Source organism: Erithacus rubecula, assembly GCF_903797595.1.
Source record: "Erithacus rubecula genome assembly, chromosome: 4".
Classification (NCBI taxonomy): Eukaryota; Metazoa; Chordata; class Aves; order Passeriformes; family Muscicapidae; genus Erithacus; species Erithacus rubecula.
Window position 1 is genome coordinate 47,031,965 of NC_136686.1, and position 26,844 is coordinate 47,058,808.

The following is a 26,844-nucleotide window of genomic DNA, read 5'->3' on the forward strand; positions in this document are numbered from 1 at the left end:
TCTGTGCCTTTCAGATGAAGAGCAGAAGTTCTTAATTTTGTTCTGTAGGTTGTTTTCCTTATGAAAAAACTACTCAGTAAGTATGGATACCTGTATGTATAAGAATACAAACCCTCTGATTGCTGCATAGTATGTGGCAGAGACTGAGGATGTGTTTGCCTCAGCTAGCCTATTCTTTGTAGAAGCTTCTGCTTTCCCTTACACCCTAGTTTCTGCCTAATTGTTTAGGTATTGCAACCTTCTCTGGTGTCAAGTTCATCCAAGTAGGCAACCAAGGTCAGGGGTCCAAGCTTAGCTCAAGTTAATGCTATCTCCTTCTCACACAGAGAGACACATGCACACAGTGCATTATGTAAAACAACATTGTATGCTTACTTTTGATTCTATTTTCTGAAATTTTTAAAAGCTTGAATGTATTTTAAACAGTAAAACTAACACTAGTATTAATTCTGCTAGTTAGAATAAACCAAATATAAGATATAAAAAGCTATTTTTGGATTTTGCAGTGAAATATTTCTTGTAGACTTTAAATGTCATTATATATGGTAGTGGAGGAATAAAATATGCAAATATTTGAATCAGTAAACCAGAAAAATATAGCAAATTAAAAACCTGCCTGTTAAAATTCTACCATACTGAATAAAAATTTTACTAAATTGAATCATACTTTGCAAATAATTAAAACAGTTTCTCAACAGGAAAAAGTTTTGTGCTGCCAGTAAAGTTGACAATTGCAAGGAAATCTGATAAGTTTTGCTGAACTTCTATATTCTCATCTAAGTGAAACATATGTAACATGAAGCAAGACAGTAGGTCTTGGTCTTGCACACAGGGAAGAATAATCCTTCTTCCCCATTTTTGGCTGTGCTGTACTTATACAGCTGAAATACTGCATTTCCCTGAATCAATTTTCAATGGTTTTACAAACTCAAGTGTTCCTTTAAATATTTCTAACAGTGTTATAATTGGTATGTTTGAGTGTGAAAATTCAATAGTCTTTTTTGCTACATGTTATTTTCATCACAGAGTTGATAAATTTATATCACAGTAATTCCTACTAGGAAGTTAAATATTTGACTGTATTTAACTTAATTAAATATTCAGTTTATCTGTCAATATGTCCACTAATTAATAAACATTGAGCTGCTGTCGCATAATGAAAACACAAAATCAAATATTAAAAAAACAGCATGACAATGAAATTACATTTGTTAAGTTCTTTCATAAACTGGTCCCTATAAAATTAAAATCCCTGGACACTGTTAATATCTGTAATGACAAAAATGCAAATAGTGTTGATACAATTTTGGAATAATGTAAATCCCCTGTATAAGCCAGGTTGTCAACTCATATTTTTCTGTCTTCAGCAGATGGACTAAATCAGATTTTCTATTTACCTTGCACCAGGTACAGGACTAAAATAACTGCAGTGCTTTATGCTTCATATTAAGAGTGAAGGGTACATGCAGCATTTGCTTCACATTCAGAGCCTGTAAAGAGCCACTAGCTTGACCTGGTGTAAGATGGAAGCTTTCATACATTCATACATTGTCACATTGCTCATGGTCAGGATTTACACTGCTGTCACTTCCCTGCTTTGCTCATACACCATGTTACTGCTCTGCAAAGGCCCAAACAGCAGAGCAGGTGAAAGGAGCCTCTGCTACAAACCCTGTCTTTCCTGGTGTGTTTCTCACACTTACCTGTCCTTTTATTCTGCAAATATAGTAAATTATGAATTAAGAAGCCTTGCCAGAATTCTTTTCTGTTACTGCTACAGAAGATCAAAAGCTTTACTGATATTGCTTATAGACAAACCATGAAAATTCACTTTTAGGGCAACAAAGAACTTCAAGAAAAATGTTCATTCAAATCCTGCCCTGCAATGCCTGCCCTCTAGACATAACAGAAACACTTTTCACATTAGTCCAGTTAAAAGCCCCAGTGTGGTAGCCCCTTCTTTCAACTCATCTGTGTGTTGGCCTCATTGAATACTGAATGTAGACATCACATTTAGCTCAGGGACAACACAGATTGCTGAATGTACCTAATAATGAATCTTCATTTGACTGCAAACAGTATACTTGTCTATATAAAATTAGCAGTCCTAGATTTCTCTTTTTTTGAGAGAAGCTGAATGTGAGTGATCTTTCAAGTAAAATATCTGGGTTTAGCAGTATTTCTAGGGGAAAATATAATTTGCAATATAATCAGTAGCTGTTTAAAATATCACAAGGCTGTCCTTGTACCATACATTGAACAATAGTAATTATATGCTGAATCAAGGATTTTAAAATTTGTCAGGCAATTCTCTCCCAATATGTGCTTATCTTAATAAGCTTGCAAAATAATGATAGATAGATAGATAGATAGATAGATAGATAGATAGATAGATAGATAGATAGATAGATAGATAGATAGATATACTTGGGATAAACAGTAAGGATTCAGGACTCCTTCAAGTCACCTGTCTTTATTCCCTGAATGCTGTTTAAAAGGTTGGATGTACTGCTTTTTCACTATATCACTCTGGAACATTTATATGGTACCAAATACTGCTACACAATCTCCCAGAAGCCAACTCTGCACCAAGATAAACTGGGAGGTGTATCTTTATCCCCTTCCTGTTTTGCATCAAATATGATATAAGAAACCCACCCTGTTTGTGTGCATGGACAAAAACATTTTTGTCATAATCAACAAGACATGAGAGAGGACAGAGATGCCATCTCAGTTCTCTGAAGGTGTGTAGTGACTGCCATGTGTGACACCCTAGAATCTCCAAGGCTTCCACAGAGGGCTAACAGACCTACAGGAGTCCTTGTTTTGGAAGAGCAGATGGAGAGGTCAGATGCCCCAGGCCATCCTACTCACAGCTACTTGCCTGAGGTTAGACAACTGAATCACCTTCAGAGAGTACATAAAATAAGCTACAGTGGCAGCTGAACTGAGGAACAGCCCCAGCAGAAAATGCAGAATATGTGAAGTTCACACTAAGGCTAATGTTAAGAAAAGTGTATTAAGTATGTATTGAAAATGTGAAAGTTCAAACTGAAAATGCAGTTTCCACCTAAAGCTGTTAGCACTTGATTCAAATACTGCTTTTTTAATTTGACATGCTATTTGTATGTGTTTCTAAGTCTTGTGTTTCAAAGTCAAATTTAAGTGTACCAGCCTCTTCCACAGTATATGACATAACATAATACCTGGTTTTTTAAGAGCAATTAAGTTTAACTTAAACTACATTCAACTGTGAGAGCGTGTTAGCATAGTGATGTAAAACACTGTATGTCATTGCCTGTAAATGATGAAAACTAGCAATTAGTAAAACTGGAGATTTACTGTATCTTCTTTTGCAGAATTCTTTTAAAGTTGCCACCCTCAGTTTGATTAGAAAAAGCCTACACATAAATGTTCTTTTATAGCTTCTGTGAATCCTTTCTTGAAAACATTGCTCTTGAAATTCTGCCAGGATTATTTGAAATTCTGCCAGGATTATTGGAAGATGAAGGTTCTGGAACATGTAAATAAAGATATTATTTCTTCTGTGAGTAAGATATTTAACCTGTAATGTTACAGTCGTAATATTTTGTTCACTTTCAATAAAAATTTTTGGAAAATAAATGTGTTTACACTGTTACAGGCGCACATCCAACTACAAAATACATGAATAACTTAACAGTTCACTAGTGAATCCATTGAATTAGCTGTAAAAACACCTGATTTTTTTCTTTTTAGCTCACTTGAAAATACCATCACAAATCTGTTAAACCCCCATAATCACATGAAGGTCTCTTTTAGAAATGAGAACTTGAACTTGTGCATATCTCAGACATAGAAATTACTTAAAATGGCCTTTCATGGTAATTTCTAGCTTTGTCTATTAAGTCCCAATTCAGAAAAACCTTTGTTTTAGCACTTCAGACTTCTCAGATACGTAGTCCTTTCTAGAAACAAAAGATTTATGTTTTGAAAATAAATCAATAGTAGCCAAATATTCTATATATTAAAAAACAAACTAGAGAACTGTCAACTTTGGAAGGAAACACTGTTAACCTAAAAGGCTTTAGTGGAGAATATATAATTTTCCAAAAGCAACAACAAAAATACTAGTCTTATTAATTGGTGTCCAGGAGAAAATTAAGTGAGTCTTCATGATTTATTACAAATAAAAAAAAACCCTTCCATCTGAAACAAAGACAGTAAGCAAAACATAGGAAAATAAAATTATGCAATAAAGAATTTTAAAAAATGAAATTCCCATTAATAGTACCAGTGACTGAAATTATGGACAAGCTCTTTTCTGTAGCTTGTTTGAATAATTTCCTTAGTAACATTACATTTTTTCAGGAAGAACTATAGAATATTTTTTTGTCATGCTATTCTTAAATGATGAGTATCTCTTTGCAAAAAGCATTTATTTTATACCCTTAGAGAAGCTTTCTTTGGAAAAAGAATATTGCTACATGCTGAACTCACTACATTTATCTAATTTTCACATCAGCTCCCATGAATCTACCTGTTCTGAGGTTTCCCTGCTGTATACAGCAGGGTAAGCATTCTGTTTGGAACTTTCTAAAGGAAAGGAACAGTGTCATTTGCAATGCTCTGGAAGGGTCTAATATGCAGCACACCAGAGTTATTCTCACTGACATGACCAGGCATTATTTGGGGCCTGAAAGGGACTCTGTGAGCAGTATCCTTGTTAACAGCCAGAGAATTAAGTCTGGCTTTCCAAAATGGCTTGTATTTTTTCCTAGAAAACAAGTAAAAGGTTAACTTTTACTTCAGGTGAGTCACTTCACCAGACTCAAGAAGAAATAGTACAATGATTCTAACATGAGGAGAATTTGAATGAATTTGTGAATTATCAGTGTGCTTGTGCATGCAGTATTTATTTTTATATCTTCAATGCTTAAAATTTTCAAATCTTTAAGTCCTCAGACATTAATTTTCATATTCAGTATTTTATTTTTAAGTGATTCTGTTTGAATTTCCCATCTTAAGGTATATTCACGCTGTCTCCAGTGGAATATACCTTTAAACTGGCTTGATTTCTACTATAAAAGTTAAAAAATACAAGCAATACCACTTGTATTTCAGCATTTCATAAGCTTATTTTCCATGGTGACATCCCCTCTGAAATTGACATTTCCTGACATTATTTATTGCTTGTTTGTAGTGGGATTTCTGTACTGACAGTAATGACAGCACATTTCTTCCCTTTGGCTATCTAAAAATTTGCATTTTTTTCTAGTTGATCAGCATTGGAAAATAAGTACATACTCATGCAACAATTGTGTTATGTGAAGAGTGGTATGAATCAATTTTTATGCAGATGTTAATTCTTGCATATGAAGGTATTTGCATTTGTTTTTCAAAGCTGTTTTGGAAACTTGAATCAAAATAGAATTATTCAGAGAAGAAATTTTCACACTGGTTAAAATCTTAGCAGCATGGAAGTCAGTGGGAGTTCTGCTTCAGTGGGGCTAGGATTAAATCCTATTAGCATATAATATAATATTTCTCCTAGCCTTTTCCATAAAGCTGACTAAAAAACAAACAACAGCCCTCTGGCTCTTGCCTGCAAACCAATACTATACTTGCAATCAATAACTTATGTTTATAGTAAATTAACACTGTCAATTTAGTAAAAATGTGGGTTTTCTAGGCAACATTTTTCCTATTGTGGATGAACTTTTCTTATTATGTATACACTAATCATTTGGTTAAGAACCATTCAATTTCACAGCCTCTTCCTTGAAAAACTTGTGACCACACTAAGCAAGAGAGGTAGACAGTAGGGGAAAGATAAAATATCTTCCTCCCATTTTGTGGGGAAAAACAGGGACCTGGAGAGTATGATGCTTACAGGCATTTGCAGAATTTGTGGCAGGTCTGGAAACCGAATACAGTGCTCTGGTAATGTTCTTTGAAGGTTTCTGTCTTCTTGTCTGGCTGCACACAGGTGCAACTCTGGCTCCTTTTGATCTGGTCTCCTCAACTGACCTTGTTGCTCTCTGTAACTGCCTGGAAGAAAGTTCCAGCAAGGTGGGGTGTAGGTCTCATCTCCCAGGTAGCAAGTGACAGGACAAGAGGAAACTGCCCCAGGTTGTGCCAGGGGAGGTTTGGACTGCTATTAGGAAGTATTTCCTCATGAAGGGAGTTACTAAGCATTGGAACAGGCTGCCCAGGGAAGTGGCTGGGTCGCCATCCCTGGTGGTATTCAGACAGGCAGACGTGGCACTTAAGGGTTGTGGTTTAGTGGTGGACCTGGCAGCATTAGTTTGATGATTGGACTTAATGATCTTATAGGCATTTCCCAACCTAAATGATCCCATGATTCTATAAAAATGGGAATGTAAAGGTAATACATACTCTTTTACATTTTTATATCAGACTAAACTATTCCTTTGTCAATTAGGAAAAAAACCCACTACTTTAGCTACCTGTAAAAAACATTAGCTTTAACTCTTATTAACTCCAATAGACATCAGTGTTACTCAGCACTTTGTATTGCTGATTCAAGAGATACCACCTTACATGAATACTTTGTGTAATATACATTATCTTAGTGAACCCATTTCAGCTGAAAGAAATGAAGGAAAACATTCCTGAGAAAACAGGTTTTCACAACAGTGATCTTCTTTCATGTGTGTAAATTTTAATGATATGGAAGATAGAAGTGGGATTTTTCTTCTGTTTTATTTATGAAATAGGCCCTTGAACTTGTTTTCTACAACTCATAAACACAACTCTTATTTTCTGCAAAGCTTAAGTGTCACTTTTCCATGCAGCTGTATGAATAACATCAGTGCTTCTAGAGCAAGTCACTGAAGGGCTACTCCACACAATCAAACACTGCAAATAAGGCATGTTTTTATGAAGAAAATTGCTTTAAATTCTGTTTTTTACACTATTTCTATGCAAGCGAGTAAAGAAATCCTTCCTCCATCTGCACAAATGAGGTTTATGTTTTCAAGTGCTGGCTGCTGATGATACCAAAGTTTCAGTAGTCATAGGACTGATTGAGGCTAAGGAAAATATAAAAGATTTGGGATAAATTTCATTCTACAAGGATGTTCATAAATTAATTATTTTGTCAAAACTTTTGCATATCTAATCAACAAAACATGTCCAGAACACCCCTAAAAATATTTTTAGGATAACAACAGATATCTCTCAAAGGAACAATCATATGTATTTTCTTGTCTGTTGTTTTTAGATTAGCCTCAGTGTGTGTCTTTACTCTTCTAAGCCTTGAGTATCTGTCTTCTCTCTCTAAGAATATCCAGTTTTACCCATTTTATCGTGTTCGTTGCAGCTTTGAGTAGGAGGTGCAGTCTATTTTTCATGGTTTGTTTTGAAATGCACATCTTGTTTTCATGTTTTCTTTAAAATTCCCATGCCCACTTATCTTTGGATGAAAGAACGCTGTTCATTTATGCAAAAAGATATGATACAAGATGCATTTGGGGAAGATAATTGCACTTTTTGTAAAGTGTACAAGGGCATAAGACTGAAGGTCATTGTTTTCAATAAAGATATTCTGGCCGCTCCCAAGTGATTAAAGCAATTTTCTTGAATCTTGAATAGATGCTTTCTTTCTTTCTTTTATGAACTGGCATGATATGGGAAAACAATCATATCCAGTTTTTCTGATGAGTTCCCTCTTTTGTGTATGTCTGCATATCCAAATTTCTAAATTGTAAGATATCTCTCTCAGAAACACCCAGTGGGGCATGTCTGGAAAGAGCTACATTCCCCAAAGGCATCACTGCTAGGAATGACAATTTATCAGAAAATATTTGCCTGAAACTCTAGTGTTTTGCAGAGTCCTGAAGGCGCTAGTCTGAAGTCTGAAGACCTCTCTGGAGGTGCTGGCTTTTTTTTTTTTTCATAGGTCTCTCCTATGGGCTCCAACTCTTCCAAGAGAATCCTTGACCCAAGGGGCTTCTAACAGAAATTGAGGCATAAATCACCTGAATGTATTGCTTTAGAGTAGACAGAAAAAAAAAAAAAAGAACAATCTGAGGTGATCTCTGAGGCATCTCTAGTGAAGCACTTCCAACTCAACGTATTACCTTTTCATTAGAGAAACTGTTTTGCCTTTTTAAACTTGTTTTCTTAGTTGCTATTCTCCAGATGTAGTAGTCACCCCTTTGTACTATTTTTTTTTCTGTGATGATATTTGTCTTGGAGACTGCAGCTGCTGACTCCACCTATGCTCATGCAAATCACCACTGCAGCTTAAGACACCTTTTGCTAATGTGATTTACTCTGCATTCTTTTACCCTTTTAAAAAAGAGGGTTAAATTGACCTATCACCAGTTTTAGGCTATGCTCTACCAATCTTGATCCATGTACAACTAAGACCAGAGCTGAAAGATAAAGTCTGAGCAGATTCCGAGGGTAAAAAGACAGTGATCTCTGAGTTGGAAAATATAAGAAATTGAGCACAGAATCTTAGTAACCAGAAAGGCCTGGGAAATTTAATATCAGCTAGTGCTGTTAGTCCTGCCCAGATTGGCCAAATTGCATAAAGGTGTAAACAGCTGCAGCTGTAAGAGAAGCTAACAGGCATTGCCTCCACCTAAAGGATTGGATTAGTTTCTCAAAGACAAGGCAATATTACTAACCCCACTGCCCCATTTGTTTTTTTCTCCTAGTTGAAAGAACAATAAAATAAACTAAAAAATGGTAAAGGCAATGAAGTTCAGAGGTAAATATGATGAATGATGAAAATATTTTTCATTATATGAAAAGATAGCTGAGCCACACAAATTATTGAAATTCCTATCAGAGTTTGGTCACTGATTCTATAAATTAATGAATAATCCAAGAAAAATCTACAGTCCATAATTTTAATTGGCCAACAGCTCTTTGGTTTTCAAACATTGCTAAATGTGTCAAAAGAGCCACTTAGATTGTGTCTCATTTTCGTCAGTGCCACTGTTTGATGTTTCACTTCTGATATAGATGAGTGGGGTTTTTTTATATTTAGCCAAAAAGTCCCAAGTATACATTGAAGGCAGAAAGAACCTTTTTTAGGACTAAGTGCAAAAATTAAATGGAGTTAGGATAATATAATAAAACTTTTCTGCTTGTTTTTGGGGTAAAAAATAAGATGTAAGGAATTATATTTCCCTCTGTTAAGATACCATTTATTTGAGTTCTATAGTTAATAGATCATCTGCAGGCATCATGCTGCATCACCTATTTTGAAGATAGCATTAACATTTACAAGGCTTTCAAAAAAGCTTGACTGTCCATCATGTAGTCTATTTCCATGTTATTATCTTTGCTTTCTGAACCAATCCTTGTTAGTTGTTAATGCCATAATTGTCTGTCAAGTTATAAGCTGGATTCATTCCTCGCTTTTAAAAACTCTACCTGTAGCTTCACTGCCACAAGTGTTCCTTTTAAAGCTAAATTAATTTATCCTTTGATTATTTTTTTCTAGTACAAGAGTCAAATTACTGTGGGTGATTTGTCATCTATAAACGTATTTAATTTACATGAGTTTAAAGCTTAATATTCTAGAAAATCAAGGTTTTTTGAGACACAAAAGTATGAATTTAGAATGATCAAAAACTATTATGTTATATCCTTCAGGAAATTCCAGGTAGGAGATAAGATTCAAGTGCAATGCATTAGCAAACAAACCCAAATTTAAATATACTACAGCATGTTAATATGCATCTATAAAAACAAAAGTATAATCTAGATTAGAATATTTCTCATTTAAAATATTTCTCATTTAAAATGTTACTGAATTTGCTAGTGAATTTCTTCAACTATTTATTATTATTATAATTATTATTATAGTTCTTAGACTACTATTTTATATTAAATTATTTTTGTAAGCATTTAAGCCAGCATTCTTCTTTGCCTACTCTGCAAAATTGAAGTAATTTGATTTTTGAAGAATATGCATGTGCATATCCATTCCCTGTTTTCTTGTATGTCAAAATGTATACACATAAATCTATGTTTATATTTATATCTGAAATTAATATTCATTAGTTAACATGATTTGCACTTTGACCCTATTGTACTCATCATGTTGATTAATGTTTTTATCACAAAGTCCACTGAATTTTGCAGCAAGAGGACTATCAGGAGATTAGAATCATAGAGATGAGAATGTTGTAGTTCAGAAAGAATGTATTCAATGTACATGTGGATGTCTTTTTTATGAGAATTCTAAGACTTGATTCAATAATGAGAGTTTATCTTCAGGTTCCAATTTTAAATGAATGAATGCATTTACCATTTCTGGAAGTTATTTTCTTCTTTTTCTAGTGTATCTGAATTGTTAGCAAGTGTAAAAATATCTTCCTCCTCCTTGCTACTTAACCTAAATCTGATGAGAAATATTTTCAATCTCCATAAATCAAAGTCATTGTTGAGAATCAGGCTACTCTCCTAGTCAAGGGAAATGGGGATTTAGTCTTATTTCTTTATTTATCACTTGGATGCTTAGATCTCTCTCCTACCAGCTCAGATGTTAAAACAGATTTGCAGACTGAAAAAATTTGTAAGGCACATAATTAAAGCAGAGGCATTATTTTACAGCCACACTCTAGAGAAGCTTTTTATTCATAGCAAAGAGTGGAAGAGACTAAAATTTAACTATATTGCTACAAAGGTTATTCATTCTCATTTGGAACTGCACACAAAACATTTTACTGGGATTTTTACTAATTATTTGGCATTAAAAAGCACTTTTTAAAATGACAATGATGATGAGCAAATACCCATAACCCTCAAGAGGGAACACTGATTAAGAAAATTGTTGACAAACTGTGCAAAAGTTCTGATTAAAATATACCTTAGATGAATATGCAAGGCTCTGTCTATGAAGAGAGCCCCTAACATACTGAAGGTGTGCATTAATCAGCCCCTTCACACATTTGAATTAGATGAATACTTTTGCATTTTCAGGTCAACATTTTTATGCTTAAACAATAATCTCCCTCATAACTTATAAGTAGGCTCCGGGGACCCTTTTGTAAATGTGTAACATTTTGAAATAATAGTTTGTTTAAATATTAATGCAATTAACACAATTTGTGAGTGCATTAATTTTTTCTCTCCTTTTTGTCTTGTTATATGCTTTGATGTATTCATTTGTTTTGTTGTCAAGAGATATTTTGTTGTCAAGTCAGCATTTATTTGCACTGTCAAAAGCATGTCAAATCAACTTCATACTAGCAAAATGTAGCCATGTCCTGCTTATGTCATGCACTGCAGGAGAATACTACTCAGACTAGGACATAAGTGGCTATGGCCTGTGACTCTCAGAAATCACAAGAAAAAGGAAAATCTGTTCATTACCCATCTCACTGGGACTATAACAAAGCTCAGCTAATGAATTTAAAGTATTCTGACAGACATTACTGATTTGTACTTCTTTCACACATCATATTTTTAGGACTGCCTTTTAAGTATACTAGCATATCTATCCTGTTCCATAAACCCAACAGAGGTTTTTTCCATATTTTGTCAAAATCTGCTTTGGGAAACATGTCTTCCAGATTGCAAAGACATTGTTTAGTAATAATTCAGGGAGCTGTGTGGGAAGGTACTATGCCAACCTGCTTCAGATATTGCTCATTTGCTTTGATCATTTGCCTTTGATCATCTGCAAATTTAGGGCCTGTTACTGGTAACGCTCATGGGTTTAATTCTCCTTTAGATAAAGGCTTGTAGCAGTAAGATCTTGAAGGTTGTTTTTTTTTTCTCTTTTCATCCAAGACTGAAGGCTCTGATGTTCTTGGATGAGAAATGCTAGATAAATGCAAAAGATACAGGACCTTTTCCCCTATGAATTCCACTAGAAATTTCCTTCCCTCTACTCCTCCTCTTCCTGCTCTTAACACTATTAGGCAACATGCCCAGGCTCTTTGCTACCACCAGACACAGTCTGAGTATGTGCTTCTCCTGCAATAGCTGTATGTGCCCATTCACCTCATCCAAAGTGTGACTTTCCTAAGTCTGCAATTAGGAGAGACACGTAGGAGGAGGTTCCTTCATGCCAGTTTGGTACTTCCCATAAATTATCCCTCAGACAGACACTTTTAAATTGTGCTAAAACTCTGATGAAAACCACAGATTATTTTCTAATAGAAATAAACAAGAGATGATAATATCTTACACGGCTGAGAAGAAGCTGTGTGCCACATCCCATCCCAAATTCTAAATAGATTGTTTCCATATCAAAAGGTATTTCTGGGAGATAAGAAAAAAAAAGAAAAAAAAAAAAAGAGGAAAAAAATAGAAGAAGAGAAAGCTTTAAGACCATTATGTTCTCATTTCAAGGTGACAACATGCAAATACCAGAAGCCCAGGAAGAACTGGAGACATCCTGATCTGATTTTCTGTTCTAGGTGCATAAAAGAACAATAGGAGCCTGTGTGCTATCACAGAGTATAGCAGTATGCACACCTTTCAGGTTCATCAGAGATCATAATGAGGTTTTAAGTCAATTAATCAGGGTTATTTTGGGGTAATTCAGAGGGATACACCCTTGCAAAATTAAAATACATGAAACTTGCCAGTTTTGTACTCACTCTACCAGCTGAACAGACTCTTGAGTAAAAAACCAATTCATATTTCTTTGCCTTGCTAAGGAGAAACAAAGTAAAACCAGCTGCAGAAACGACATGTGATGCTTATGACAATTCCTGGCAATTCTTTTGAAGCTTTACAGTAGGAAGTTTAAATATATTTTGTCTGTTCTATTGTTGTTTGAAAGACAGCCACCACAAGGGAAGCCTGACTGGAAAGCAGGTAGTGACTGCTCTTGTTCAAAGTGATCCCTGCTGCTTGTGCCTGGAGAGCTCTGCTACAGGAAGGACAGTTGTGTGCTGACTTCTTTCCTTAACTAACGTAGAAAATCCAATCCGAAATTCCAAGAAAATGGAAGTAGCAATTAGCTTGGAGTATCTAATCAACTCTCTGCCAGTTTGCAACCTGTGCTTCTTCCAAAGTTGGAGGAATACAAGTGGTGAAGCAGTTTGTGTATTTTGGCCATCACGTTCAAACCCATGGGGTATTTTGGAAGAAGAAGAATATTGACTTGAAAGGTCATAGTTAAAATCATCATCTTAAAAATAATTAGGCTTTTGAAAGTCCACTATTTAGAGATAAAATTCTGAAATCTGCAGTTGAGATATTATTTCATTTTAACATATGGATGAGAAGGATGTAAATCCATTAAAGGTACAGAATTTCTTCCTAAAGCAAACACCTTTGAAAAGTGCTTGATATCACCTTAAATCAATATGTAAGAAATATTAATAAGACTCAACAATTTTTTATCTAAATATATCCAAGAAGAAGATGGAGATATGTGGGAACTGTAGTAAGAATAAATCTAGAAAACTGTCATGGCAGTTTTGCCATGGGACTCCAGAAGAATCATGGAAGTGGACAGCACAAAGCCTCATTCTCACTAAAAAGACCATTCTGACCATTATTGACAAAATAAGATTTCTGACACTGGAAAGTGCCCAAATGTAGTGAGGGATTTCTGATAGCCTTTATTTACACAGCAAGCAACATTTAACAGTGCTGGAAAGACTCAGCTTCAGGTGTCAGCCAGATTCAATTCATGTCCCTTATAAGAGTGCTATGAAAGTTGATAACACACCATTAAATAAACAACTTAAAAGCTTGATAAACAAGTTTAGAGTTCTGTTGTAAATTGTCAGCTCGTTCACTTCGTATTCAGTAACTTGACTGCATTTAATATTTTTACAAAATAAATCACATCTTTGTATTTTGAATATTGAGACTTGGCAAATGTAAATATTCATATGAAACAAAGGAATGAAATTCTTTTTCTCTAGAAAATATCTTGTTTGTGGATGTTTAAATATATATCCTATTTTTTTTTTGTTTGGTACTACTTGAAATCTACAAACCTTTATTTTATTTATAGATAATAATCAGTTTCTTTTTATTTTATCCCAGTGACTTAATATCTCCTATTACAAAACACATTACATCCATCTTTCTCTTGACACACCAAATAAGTATTTTGTTCATAATTTCCTGTCTCAAATTCTCTACTGTGTAAGTTTGAACCATCTAAACTTGCTTAAAGTAAAAAAAAAAAATTACTGTAACTAGAAGACTGAATATTGATTTAGAGATAAATATAGCTACATTTCCTCTAAACTTTTTGGAAAGATTAATTGGCATACTGGGAATGATCAATATTATACCTCTTAAATAAGATAGCTGGAATGAAATGTTGCTTGACAAGTTTGTTAGAAGGAGGACAAAATGGTTCTAAAAGCTATATTTCAGGCAAGACTGTTTGGTTATTCTGTGTGTTGATTTTAAAGTGTTCTTCAATTAGAATTTTTTCAGGAATAAAGCTTTGATAGATTATCATTTTAAAGGAAATTGTCTTACTATGAACTTGCACTTTTTTCACTTTGGACTTTTGTTTAATAAGTATGTATCTGTGACTGTAATCATGCAAAAGGAATTAATTGTTCTGTTCTGTTGATCAGTTTTACTAAAAGGAGTAAGTGGGAGTTAGTATTTGGTGAGAATAATAATTTGGACTTCTGTAAGGTCTTTTGGATGGTATTTCCTTTCCTTAACTGAAGCAAATTAAGGTCTTCAAAGAAGCAAGTGTCATCCACCACTTAGTTGTAATGGAATAATCTATAAGCATTCAAAATTTAGTCATAGAAACTGTTCAGTATCCGTACAAAACAGCAACAACAGCAAAAAATCTGGAATCTATTGATATGAGAAGAGGCTTGAAACTTGGGAAATAAGGTAAGGCACTGAGAGTTCAGTTCAGAAGTTGTAATACTTACAGGGTAGCAGAAATCCTCTTGGCACAGGTTTTGAATAGTTTTGGCACTGTATAGCTGGAGCACTGAATCAGAAATAGCCATGATAAGAAAGCCATGGAGCATCCTTGCAGGATCTCTCTAAAAATATTCCTGAAAATTAATGGTGCTGGAAATAGTTATCTTGGTGCCTGCTGTTACCCTCAAGCATCAGAATGCTAATGAAGGCCACCTCATTGATTGAGTTTATCTGCATGTGAGTTAAGCAGAGAACAAAGTCTGCCTCTTCACATGGTTTTTAAAGTCCCACTTAAGTTTCTCCAGGCTCTCAGAATATAATGGACTTGTGTAGAATAAATATGTATGCAGTGACAGTGAGGGACATTAATCTCTTATTTGCTGGGAAATGGACCTGTTTACTTGCTGAGTTAAGCAGGATGTGTAGAGAAGCATGTGCTTGTTCTTCAGGCTCATCTGTTGTCCTCTTACCCCTAGAGCAAGTAGGAATAAATGGAAAAGAAAGAATGGGAAACAGTTTTACCTTCAATCAGAGAATCCATGACACTATGAGTATCACCTGCTGGTGACACTTTTTCACTCCTCTGTGGTATCTGGTAGGTTGAGACAGAGGGAAGTAGATGAGAGCCAGACATCTGACTGCAAAACTGTAAAGCTTTGTTCTCATTTCAAGCATGTGCATCAGAGAATTGGGCTTTATTTTAAGGAACTGAAGGAATACTGTGTGAAAGGGCTGTATCATTAAATCTGGTGATAATTATAGACTGGAAAAGTAAATTGTATTTCTCAAGCTTTTTTTTTTTTTTTTTTTTTTTTTTTTTTTTTTTTTTTTTTCCATTGTAGATACTTCAAACAATGAAGCCTCATTTACTGCAGAGGATGTGTGAAATGACATGCAGTATGCTGTGCAACATCTGTCTGCACACATCACATTTCAATCACTAGCAGTAAAATAAATAGTGTTTTTTAAATTATATTGGCTGACCATAACTTTCCCCTTCTAGTGAAAAGCATGGCACTAGGCATTGCCCAGCTGCAAGTTTCAGCTTTTAGTTTACCACTGTGCTGACAGAAATGATGTTCAGTTATACTGAAAAATAATATTCGAGCCACATACTCAGATTACAGAGTAGATCACGTTAATAATTGCATTATATGCTTCTGTATAAATTTGTGAGTAGGAATATTTTTAGAGAGAGTAAAGGTCATTTGCTTAACAATATTTGCTTTTATAGTAGATTGAACAGCCTGTTCTTTCCATTATATTCTGAAAGCACTGGTATGGGGCACAGAGCCTCCTGCACTTAAAGCCATGTCAAGATTAGCTATTGCAGATGTGGACTTACAGTTATGGCCCAGCAATGGCTCTTTGGAAATCTTTGGGGCTGGTGGCTAAGCTTTCAGTGTGCATTGTCATGCTTTGGATTCATATATGAAAATACAAACACAGTGAACATGGCTGTGAGCAGTCTTGGCAGGGCATGAGATACACACTTGAGATGTGATGAAAGCATTACAACATTTTTTTGACCATCATGATGAAACTCATGGGTTGTTCTATGCAGAAGCAGCTAGATTCTCAAAGACAGTTTCTAACCAATATCTCTGTCCGTTGTGTGCACCATTCTCTGTCCACTCACCATTATCTCTAGGCAAGTTCATTCACTATGAATGCTGAGTTGAAGACCCAAATTAACATTTCTTATTGCTTAAATTTTCTTTTTTCTCAAAACACACTTGGGATATATCTCATGTCTGGCAAGGTATTGCTGAAGCCAAAATCCTTTTCTATGTAGGAGTGAACCCTTTCAAAAAGATTTCAAGGATTTCCAAAGGATCCAGAGTGTATGTCTCAATATATAAAGTAAAGAATTAATGGACGTGGTTTCCTTCCAGCTCCTTGGCTCCAGTTAAGCTGTAGAGGACACATGGCACTGAATTTAATAGGGGGAAAGTCTGAAATTTCATCAATATCAAATTCAACATCAAATAACATCTTATTTGTTGCTGAATGGTCTAAAACATAATTGCAAAGTACTCTTCTAATTAGTTATCTTTAAAATTTTGCCTTTAGCATGTTACATTCAGCAGCTTTGTGAAGTGTAAAAAATGTAAAATAAGTGGATACTGTCTGGGGAAACAGCTACTTTTTTCTAATCCTGAAAAAAAACAACAGCTTGTAAGGGTCAATCTTTTAAAGTGTATGCTTCACTGAATGCAATTATTAATCATTTCCCTTCAGGAAAAATATTAAATTAAGTATTAAAGTACAGATCTAAACAGTGTTAAGTGCCCAGAGCTACTGAGTTCATCGTTTCAGCTATATTTCAGTGTGAGATAATTGACCTTCCACAATGCAAATGTAGAGCTGGCACTGACTGATACAAAATGACTCATCCTGTCTCAGTATTTTATCTCCTTGAATTTATTTATTTATTTCTGTGTCCATCCTCAGTTGCTGTGAAGGTCTCTGGGTGTGCTTCAGATTGAGTCCTTAGCTTCCTACAATTTTAGTAAGCACACAGTTTTCAGGATGCTTTCCTCTGATATGACACCAAATAATATGGTAAATGCTTTTTCTTTTTTTTTCCCCTAATTACTTTACTACCTTCTAAGCCAGTTGAATTTATTGAGAAATAAAACTGTGGTTAAGGTTATTTTGGTGAGTAAATGAATGAAATACTCAAACCATATCAATCAAAACCTAAAGAGAAAGATGGTAACAGTTTTGGTTTTTTTCACTGTGCTTATGGTTCTGAAAAAGACCTGTAATATTCATTCTAGTGTTTTATCATTAAAGTGCTTTCTGTAATTACATTTTAATAAGTTGACTGACGTCACTAATTACAGATTATGGCTTTTCTGAAGCAATACCCAATTGCAGATGCCTTCTCAAAGTATGATGCTGATAACATCTAAACCAGAGAAGATACTGCTGGTTTGCTGATCAAAAACAGCAGATATGAAAAGCATTTACAGTTGAAAGGAGACAAGGCTGGTGCAGCTGTTAGGATCTAAAGCAGTGATATCCATTACATTTACCTTAAATGTAGAGTCTTTGTATGTGCATATGTGAATAATCTGTGAATATAAGCATGTGTTCATAAGCACATGTAAATATCTACAGCTCTCCAAGCCCACATGTATGTGTTTATCTGTGTCCAACTAGAGAAAGAGAGCTGCTCTGTTACTATCAAAATATGTTAGCATGAATTTGCATTGTTTTGTGTCTCTGGAAGCATTTCACAGTGGAGGAGGTGTTGCTGAAAAACAGAGGCTTTGAAAAGTGTGATTAGGAAAGAAAGAGTGCTCTGGTGGGAAAGATTATGTTCTGTGTGATCAGAGATTACAGGTTGAATCATTACTCTTTCACAAGACAGATAACTTTAGACAAGTCAGTTATTCTTATCTTATACAATGGCAAACAAATACTTTATGTGAAAAAATCCTTTTATCCCAGCTTACAAGAAAATTATAAAAATGTCTAATTTTTTTTTTCCATGTACAACGTGGTTTATTTTTGGTTTTGGTCAACTTAAAGACTTCATTCTAAACATTGGTGTGGATTTTCTACAACTAAAAATCTCAAGTAAATTCCAGACCGAATTAAAAATATAAAAAGCATCTTTTTACCTACAAAAAAAAACCCCTCGCTTTGAAAGGTAGCCACAGGAAGGGAGAGAGGTAGGAACTAATAACAATTCAGGATCTTTGTTTCTTCAGGTCAGAGTTTGTATTTCAAACCTATTTTTGATATCCAGGTCCCAGCCATCTTAGTGAAAACAGATCCTTATGTTATTAGTCATACAATACCGAAAGTGGCATCTGAAGGGATTGATCACAATTATTTACATTGTCTATTGCCACATCTCCTTCCATACAACAGCCTAACAGCAGAAGTTGTCAATGGAAACATGGGGTGTTATTATCCTGACCTTTAAGTCAGAGGCTTTTCCTGCAAAGAGAGAAGAAGCTTCAACCTGTGTCTCTGACATCAGAGATTGTAGCATCTCCTCCTCCAATGTGGTCATTTGATGTACAAGAGTTTCAACAAATCACCTCCTTAAAGTCAATTAGCTGAAATCCCTTTTTTCTGTATCTAATGTGGCTGCACTGATGACTAGCACAGTTTTGTGTTCTGGACTTATTTCTGTTCTCTGGTACTTACTCAGGTCTGGATACAAGGAATCAGTCCAAAGAAACCCAAATCAAATCCAGTAGATTCATGCAGAAAGTTCTAGTTATGACAACAGGCATTTACATATCAGGTGATATTCTGATATTAGGAAGAATAATGGTGAATGTATACAATCTTCTTAACATTTTTTAAAGTTAAATGTGGATAGCTTCCCCAGAAGAATCAAAGAATCAGAGAATCATAGAAACTGTATTAGCAAAAGCTGCCCCTCTGAATCTTAAAATGTGCAATGTTGGAGAATCCCCTTTTGTGGGCAGATTATTCCGATGGCTGATTGTTCTTACTGTGAAAAATGTTCATCTGGTGTCCCTTAAGAATCTCTTCAGCAGTAACTTATACCCATTACCACTCATCTTTTCCACGTGACTCCTTTTAAAAAGGGAATCTCCATCTTCTTAGTAGCTACCCCTTAAATACAGAAACGTGGTCCTAAGGCTCCCTTGAAATCGTTTCTCTAGGCTGAACAAACCCAGCTCTCTCACCATTTCCTGGCAGGCTTCCTGGTCCTTTGTTCTCCTCTGTGGCCCTTCTCTGGACTCATTCCAGCCTATCCACATTTTTTCTTTATAGTGGGGACCAAAACTTAACAGAGTATTTGAGATGTGGTCTGATAAGTGCTTTGTAGAGAGGGATAATGACTTTTCCTCTCTCTGCTGGTGATGCCCTTGTCAATGCAGCCCAGCATCCTGTTCTTTGTTGTGGCATCACACTGCTCACTCATATTGAGCTTGTTGTCCACCAGGGTGTCTTTTTTTATCTGTCTTTTATTCCCCAGCTGCTGACATAATTTTGAGTTTGTGTTACAAATCTTTGGTAGCTTATTCTATATATATTTCAAACATATTCTTATGGATTTGAACCTTGTTCAGGTAACAATACCAACTTTGAAGTGAAGGCTAACTTTTTAGATTTCCAGATATTTTTAGCTGACTCTTTCTGTTAGGGCAAATTTAGAACCACCTCATATCAGCCAAAATTTGTTAATCACATATGAAAGCTATCCTGTACATTACTAAGTGACCCTATGAAGTGACAGTAAAACCATAATCCATTGTTTCAAGACATGATGAGGCTTGCAGCACTTTCATCAGTGTTTTGTGTAGCACAAAAAGAGAAAAAATAATGTTTTTCTGTGAATCCTAGTTTTAGTTGCAGGTTCATGGCAACTGCTGTCTTCATTCTTTGGAAAAAATTGTTTCAACATTCATTTGGCTCCTTGCATTACCCCTACCCTCATTCTCTTTTCTAGGATTTTGCAGGAGAGACAACTTCTGGTGGAAAAGGGGAGCAAATTCTGAGTGTTGGAGCACATGGCTGTTCCTGAGTACATTGCTCCAAAGTCTCTACCCCTTGAGCAGATGATCAGTTGGAAACTGCACAACATGGCCATTGTACCTGGGAATCTCTTCTCCTCAGCTTGTTTCAGCTTCTGGAATGCAACTTGTTTTATTTGAGACACTGAAGATATATTAATTGTTCACAGAGAGCAGATCAGAATCTGTGTAAAATACTGAGCTTCTGTCTATTTAAATTTCACTTCTATAAAATAGAAGTGCAAAATTTGTTATAATGTGTATTTGGAGAGCTCACAGAGGAAGTTAATCCTATTTAATTTTATTCACATACCTCACCTTGAGTTCAGACTCTGTCCTTGCCTTGAAAGACCCTCAAAGTTTTGCCCCAAGCTATGTTTCTAGAATTATTCCCTATAGCATTTCTCTTCTTCATGCCACCAACACCTGTTCTTCATTTGTCCCCAATCACTCTTTCCAGGCTTCTTTCCATGCCTACACATTCCAGCTTGCATTTCTTTGCCAAGTCACAATCCTGCTTTCATTAAAGTCCATTAGCCAAAATAGAAGTAATGCATTTCTTTCACCAGATTTAAAGTAAGGAAAGACAAAGGAAAAGCCCACCCAAATCCTGGTCTGAAGTAATAAGCCAGTCTTTTTATTTTGGGTCAAAACTACTTGCACAGGGACATGACCAGGCAGATAAAACTTCAGGACATGGGAGATGATCCTTCTCACAAAAAGAAATTAGAGCAGATTTATTTAAAGTCTGCTACATTGCATATTCAGTATGACACCAGTAAGTAATTTCAGTATTTAAGTGTTTTACGTGGCTGTCTTTTTAATATTATTTCCATGACCCCTACATAAAGGTATCAATGCAGCCTGATGAAATTGCTATTCAATGAGAACAGTAATTCTCATCTATCTTTAGCAATGTCTCATTAACACAGAGTTAATGAGGGCTAGATTCTGCCATGAGGAAAGTTGACAAAGCAATAAAAACTTCACCAAGAAAATAGAGGATTTTTATGTGGCCTTAGGTCCTTTAGAAAGAGACTGGTGTAGCTCAAGTCTGATCTGTGTTTCTCCCTCAGTTCAGGAGGCAGCTGGCACTGCTCCTTCTGCTGGAGCTGCTGGCTCCATATCTGCTCCAGTGCTCATCCACCAAGAATCCTGACATCTTGCAACACTACCTGCTGTGGCTAATATCTGTCCCACATGATCCTCTGTCTGATCCTGGTGCTGGAGAGGTGTTTCAATTTCTAAAATGTAAACTTAATAGAAAGACAAGGAAGGGAAAAAAGAAGTCAACCAAGCAAGAATTTCCTAGCCAGAACTTTCTGAGCTGCTGAATTTGAGATTTTTACTTGAGGTTGGATGTGGCCTCTGCTCATTTTTAGAACCATTTCTACTCAAAAAACACCAGCAGTGGTGACAGAAAGAGTAGGTCTCTACCTACCCCTACCCCATGGACATAGGCAGGGTGTGTTCCATCCACTGCAAATGCTACCCAGGCACACTGCAGGGCTCACAACCTACTCTTTAAATGTTTAATTTCTTTATTAATTATTTACTTATAAAATATCATGGCATTTAAAAACATGCTTCACTGAAAATCCATCCTAAACTTTATTTGTTCTGAGATGTGAAAGTGGAAACATAATGCATTACCTTTAAAAGATTAAAAATTTTTTGCTGGGTTTCACTTAAGACCTTCTTCCTTGCATCTTAATACTGCAAAGTAGGTTGGCAGAGAAATAGAGAAAGCACTGCACCAGAAAGTTTGTTTCCTAATCCTTTGACAGACCTTCTATTTTTCTTTTTTCTCCAGTGTTCTAGAAAATAGACAAAAAAAAAAAAATCTCAAACAATGTAAGTGCTAAACTTAGCACTGTCAGACAGTAAAAGATCAGAGCTATGTGTTGTAGTCTGGACCTGGAACTGCTGTCAAAGATTTTCTAACTAACTCCGTTTAACACATGAAAAGATTCAAGGGGAAACTAGGGATTTTTTTCTGTTTGCTTTTAAAAGTTGATTAGTCTAGTGGGCATTAAATCTTTCATTATGAAGTTTCCTTTCAGGATAAAATGTTTACTTTCAATCTTGAAAAAAAAACGCTTTTAATCTTTCAAAAAATCCCTTGACTTTTCTAGATTTGTATTGCATATGTTGTCTTTTAATTATACACAGGAAAATCCCATAGGAATTATGGTGTTGTTTGCCAGTATTCCTTGAGTGATTTACAGGAATGCTCACAGCCATTCCTCCCTCATCAATTATTTTCCTCACAGATTAAATTTTATTTATCTGTATAAAGATTTCTTCTTTTCATGCTATTATCCATTTTCTCATTTGTCCCTATTTCCCTGGTTCATTAAACGATCATGAAGAAAGCAACAGCTGTGCTGAAAACAACAGGGCTGGGGGGAAGAAGTACATTCTTGTCCAGGATTCTTACTAAAAATGTGAAATAAGAAAAAAAGAGGCTGTCAAAAAAAGAATAAACAGGAATTTTGCATTTCAAAAATGACCTGTTTTGTAAAGACCCAACATTATTATCTGCATATATATATAATTTAACACAAATGACATCACCTTCTGGATTGGTTTCAAGGGCATTTAGAAATGCCACACTTTTTAAATTTCTCCATTGTGCAAGAATTTTTCTATGATTATTCTGTCTGAGTCTAGCTGAAGTCAACTGACAAAGAAGAATTTTTTCTCAACAAACAGAAGATTTTCAGCCTTTCAAATATCCAGTTCAAATGAAATTTTGCTAGCAGAGAAGTGCATGTTTCAAAGAATGTTTGAACGGTGTCTGTGGCTCTGCCAAAATTGCAGAAATGTATAGCTGAAGTGTGAAGGATACTGGATATTGTTTATTAATCAATGTTTAAGCATTACCTGTATTCGTTGTTTTAGTATTTATGTATAGGGAAAATTAACTTTTCTTCACTGTAGTTGGATGCCCTCAGTGTTCCAGTTTCTGCTTGCTGCATCTTGCCCTGTCACTGGGCACCGTTCAGAAGTGTCTGTGTCCATGCTCTTAACTTCTACCCCTACCAGGAATTTCTACACATGTTTGAGATGCCCATGATATGTTATCACTCCAGGCTGACCAGTGGTGTCTCTCTCAGCCTCTGTACACAGCTCACATGCTCCAATACCTTCATCATCTTCGTGGCTCTTGGCTGGATTTGTTTCATTACATCCAAGTTCTGCTTATACTAGAAAGCTCAGGACTGGACTCAGCATTCCTTGTGTCACCTCTCTAGTGCTGAGGAGAGGCTCAGGAGCAGTTCACAGTCTCAGCTTCCAGGCATTGTGATGCTGTCCTGATGCAATCCTGGAGAGGCTGATTGCCCTCCTTGCCACAAGGGCATGTTTTGGGCTCATTGTCCATTCAAACCACCAGAGCCTTCTCTGCAAAGCTGCTTCCCAACCAGTTGTGTTTCTTCAAGTTACTGCCATTCCTCTGAATGTCAGCACAACAATGTGGTTCATCAACCATTCCTCTCAGTTTTCTATCATCTACAAACTTGCTGAAGGTGCACTCTGCCCTGTGGCCCAGGTCATCAGGGAAGATAATGAAATATATTGGCCCCAGTATCAGCCACTGGAGTACACCATTAGTGCCTAGGCTTCCTCTGGACTTCGTGCTCCTAATCACAATCATTTGAACCCAACAGTTCAGCCAGTTTTCAAGACTTACCTAGCCTATATTTCATCAGTTTTCTAGTAGGATTTTATGGGATACACTGCTGTAAGCCCTTCTGAGGTCAAGACAAATCAGCCCCCTCTCCCTGTATGCACCAACCCAGCAGTCTCATTGCAGAAGTATTTTGGGCCCATACTGGCAGTTCCCACTCTTCCTCTTGTCCTTCATATGTTTGGAGATGGTTTCCTGGGTTATTTACTCCATCAATTTTGCAGGGATCAAGATGAAGGTAACTGACCTGTAGCTCTGCCAATTGCATTTCTGCCCTTCCTAAAAACAGGAGTGATATTTGCTGTCTTCTAGCCCTCAGAAATCTCCAGCATTTTCCAGGACCTTTCAAAAATTAGTGCAAGTGATCCTGCAATGACACCAAATATCCCTCTCCCCTCTCATCCTTCCTGGGTGCATTCCATCAGCTTGTGTGGATTTTACTTTGCTTAAATGTTTCCTGAGCATATTCCCCTCCACTGAGGGTAAGTCTTTGCTGCAGACTTCCTTTCCCCTCTGTTCTTAGGGGCTTGGAACTCCTGAAGTCTTACCTTTGCTTCAGTAGACACTGAAGAAAAGAAGGACTTGAGGTGTTGGACTTTCCCGTGTCCTTTGTCAGCCTGAACCAGCCAGAAGATTCTGGTTTTTCTCATCCTTATTTTGCTTCTACTGTCCTGTAGATGCCACATGGTGCTTACTTAATTTTCACTTTTGCATTTCTGTATTTCTTTACCTAAGAGTCTCAAAACAGGAAAGAAAAAAAAAGGACAAAAGAAAGGGAAGAAAAGAAAAAATAAGTGGCATGTACTAAATAAAACACAAAATGCAGCACTGAACCTTATATTAGGTCTATTATGTATGACATAATATTAATGCACTGACTTTACTGTGGATAATCCCTAAGAATTGTTAAAATGTTGTTCTTTGTCCCATTATAATTTAGCACTACATGCAAAGACTTCATATAGATGTAGCGAGAATTCTGGAATTCCTGAAATTATTTTTAATTTGTTATCCTACACAACCCTTTTTTTTTTTTTTTTTTTTTTTACATTAGTGCAAATAAAAGCATTCTATTGTGGTACTATAAGCACATAATTTGACTTACTAGCATCCAGGATCCCAGAGTCTCACAAAGCTTTTTAAAATAAGAGCTTTACTGGACTCTAGTATAACATGTTGTGTGTTTGGATGATATAATTGAAGCAAGCAAATCACACATTTTGTTATCTCCACTCAGAACTGTAAGGTTCTTGTTAGAAACATTATGAATTTTATCTCAGACACAGCTTTCACAGTCAGTACCACGTTCCAGTCTCATCAATATATTTTTCACATCCCAGCACTCTATACAGCATTTATCCATTCCCATCTTTTACCCATATTTCCCACTCAGTATGGTCTCTCTCTTTTTTCATCTCCACCTTTTCCCTCCTCTTTTTCTGTATTAACCCTTCACTTTCAGAGATAACAGCTCAACTCAAATGGAAATACTTTCTTTCCCTATAGAAAAGTAGCGAGAGAGATGAGCAACACAGGATTTCAAGAGAAATGTTTACATTCCTAAAAAGTTAAAGCAGCTTTATTACCCAATGTTCTATGTGCACAGTCATCAGTAGTCTGATTTCCCAAAGATCCAGCAGTATTTTACATTCTTACACTTCCCTTGAAATCAAGGGAAGGAGGCTGTTGGAGGGCTCTTTAATGTTGCCATTTCCTAGAGTTTGCTCTGCTTATATGGAGAGAATTTTTCAGTGAAGTGTAATGGTGTCAATTCAAATGCAATTTCAGCTGGAAATTTGTCCTTTTTAAGAGTACTTTCACTGGCAAATGGGGGGTTCTGTTTTTTCAGGCCTTTCAGTGATTAAGTTGTTTATGACACAACCACTCCACTTTTTTTTGCTTTCTTTTTTTTTTTTTTTAATGGGAAAAACTTTTCTCTGTGCTTGACTAAACTACTAAAATATTTGAGTCACATATTGCTAAAGTTTAATGAAATAGGATATTATTTTCTCCCCTGCCTTCTTATACTCCTTTTTGTGCCTCATAAAACTATGTTGATTGTTAGTGTTTTGTATTATACACAGCTTGCAATTCATTTTGCACAGAAGTTATTTTCTGCACAAAAAGCAAGAAATGAAGGATGAAGCTCTGTGTCCAGATTATTTGTTCTCAGAAGATGACAGACTGTTCAGAAGGGTTTGAGGAAATGGATGGTAGAATAGAAACTACTATTATGTCTTCTTTCCTAGAATGACTGAGATTGCAGTTACAATGCTAAGAAGTTAGGACTGGCTTGTGATCTGGTGTAAATCATTATAAAGCCTCCTTTTTCAAAGCTGTGTTTAACTAAGGGTCCTCCTTCTGACTGGGTGGCAGAATAATAATGAATTTCTACATCGGATTGCAGTACTTAAAAAGGAAAAAAAAAAAAAAGAAATATTAGCTGATGAAGAGTTTCAGTGGCATTTGAATTAACCAGTACCTTTCAAAAGTCACTATCAAGGTGATGTGACAAACCAGACTATAACAACCCATTTATAAATTAACTTGAATACACAGAGTGTGCCAGGACCAAATAAATTAATCTAAGTCGATACATTTTCACCTTGACATAATGCCACAGGAAGGAAATAAAACAAAGTTAGTCTTAAAATTAATTCAGGCCAGCCTACCAATTAATCAAGTGTAACATCAAATAGACTTTTGGCCTCTCACAGAGTATCCTATTTCTTATCTAATTCTAAAAATAAATGTCCAATCACATACCTTCAATATCCAACAAGTGGATTAAAGGCAGATCTTTTA

The 26,844-nt window shown here is 35.8% G+C and overlaps 1 protein-coding gene and 1 long non-coding RNA gene across 4 annotated transcripts in view; one reads left to right on the forward strand and one right to left on the reverse strand.

The window, feature by feature from the left end:
- The window catches only part of KCND2 (potassium voltage-gated channel subfamily D member 2), a 259,153-nt gene that overhangs the window by 39,812 nt on the left and 192,497 nt on the right, over positions 1–26,844 (forward strand). The window lies entirely within an intron of this gene.
- Positions 21,872–24,757, reverse strand: LOC306801389. Its single transcript, XR_013774077.1, has 2 exons — positions 24,588–24,757; positions 21,872–24,381 (listed from the first exon to the last, which is right to left on the reverse strand). It is a non-coding gene; the product is annotated as an uncharacterized lncRNA (long non-coding RNA).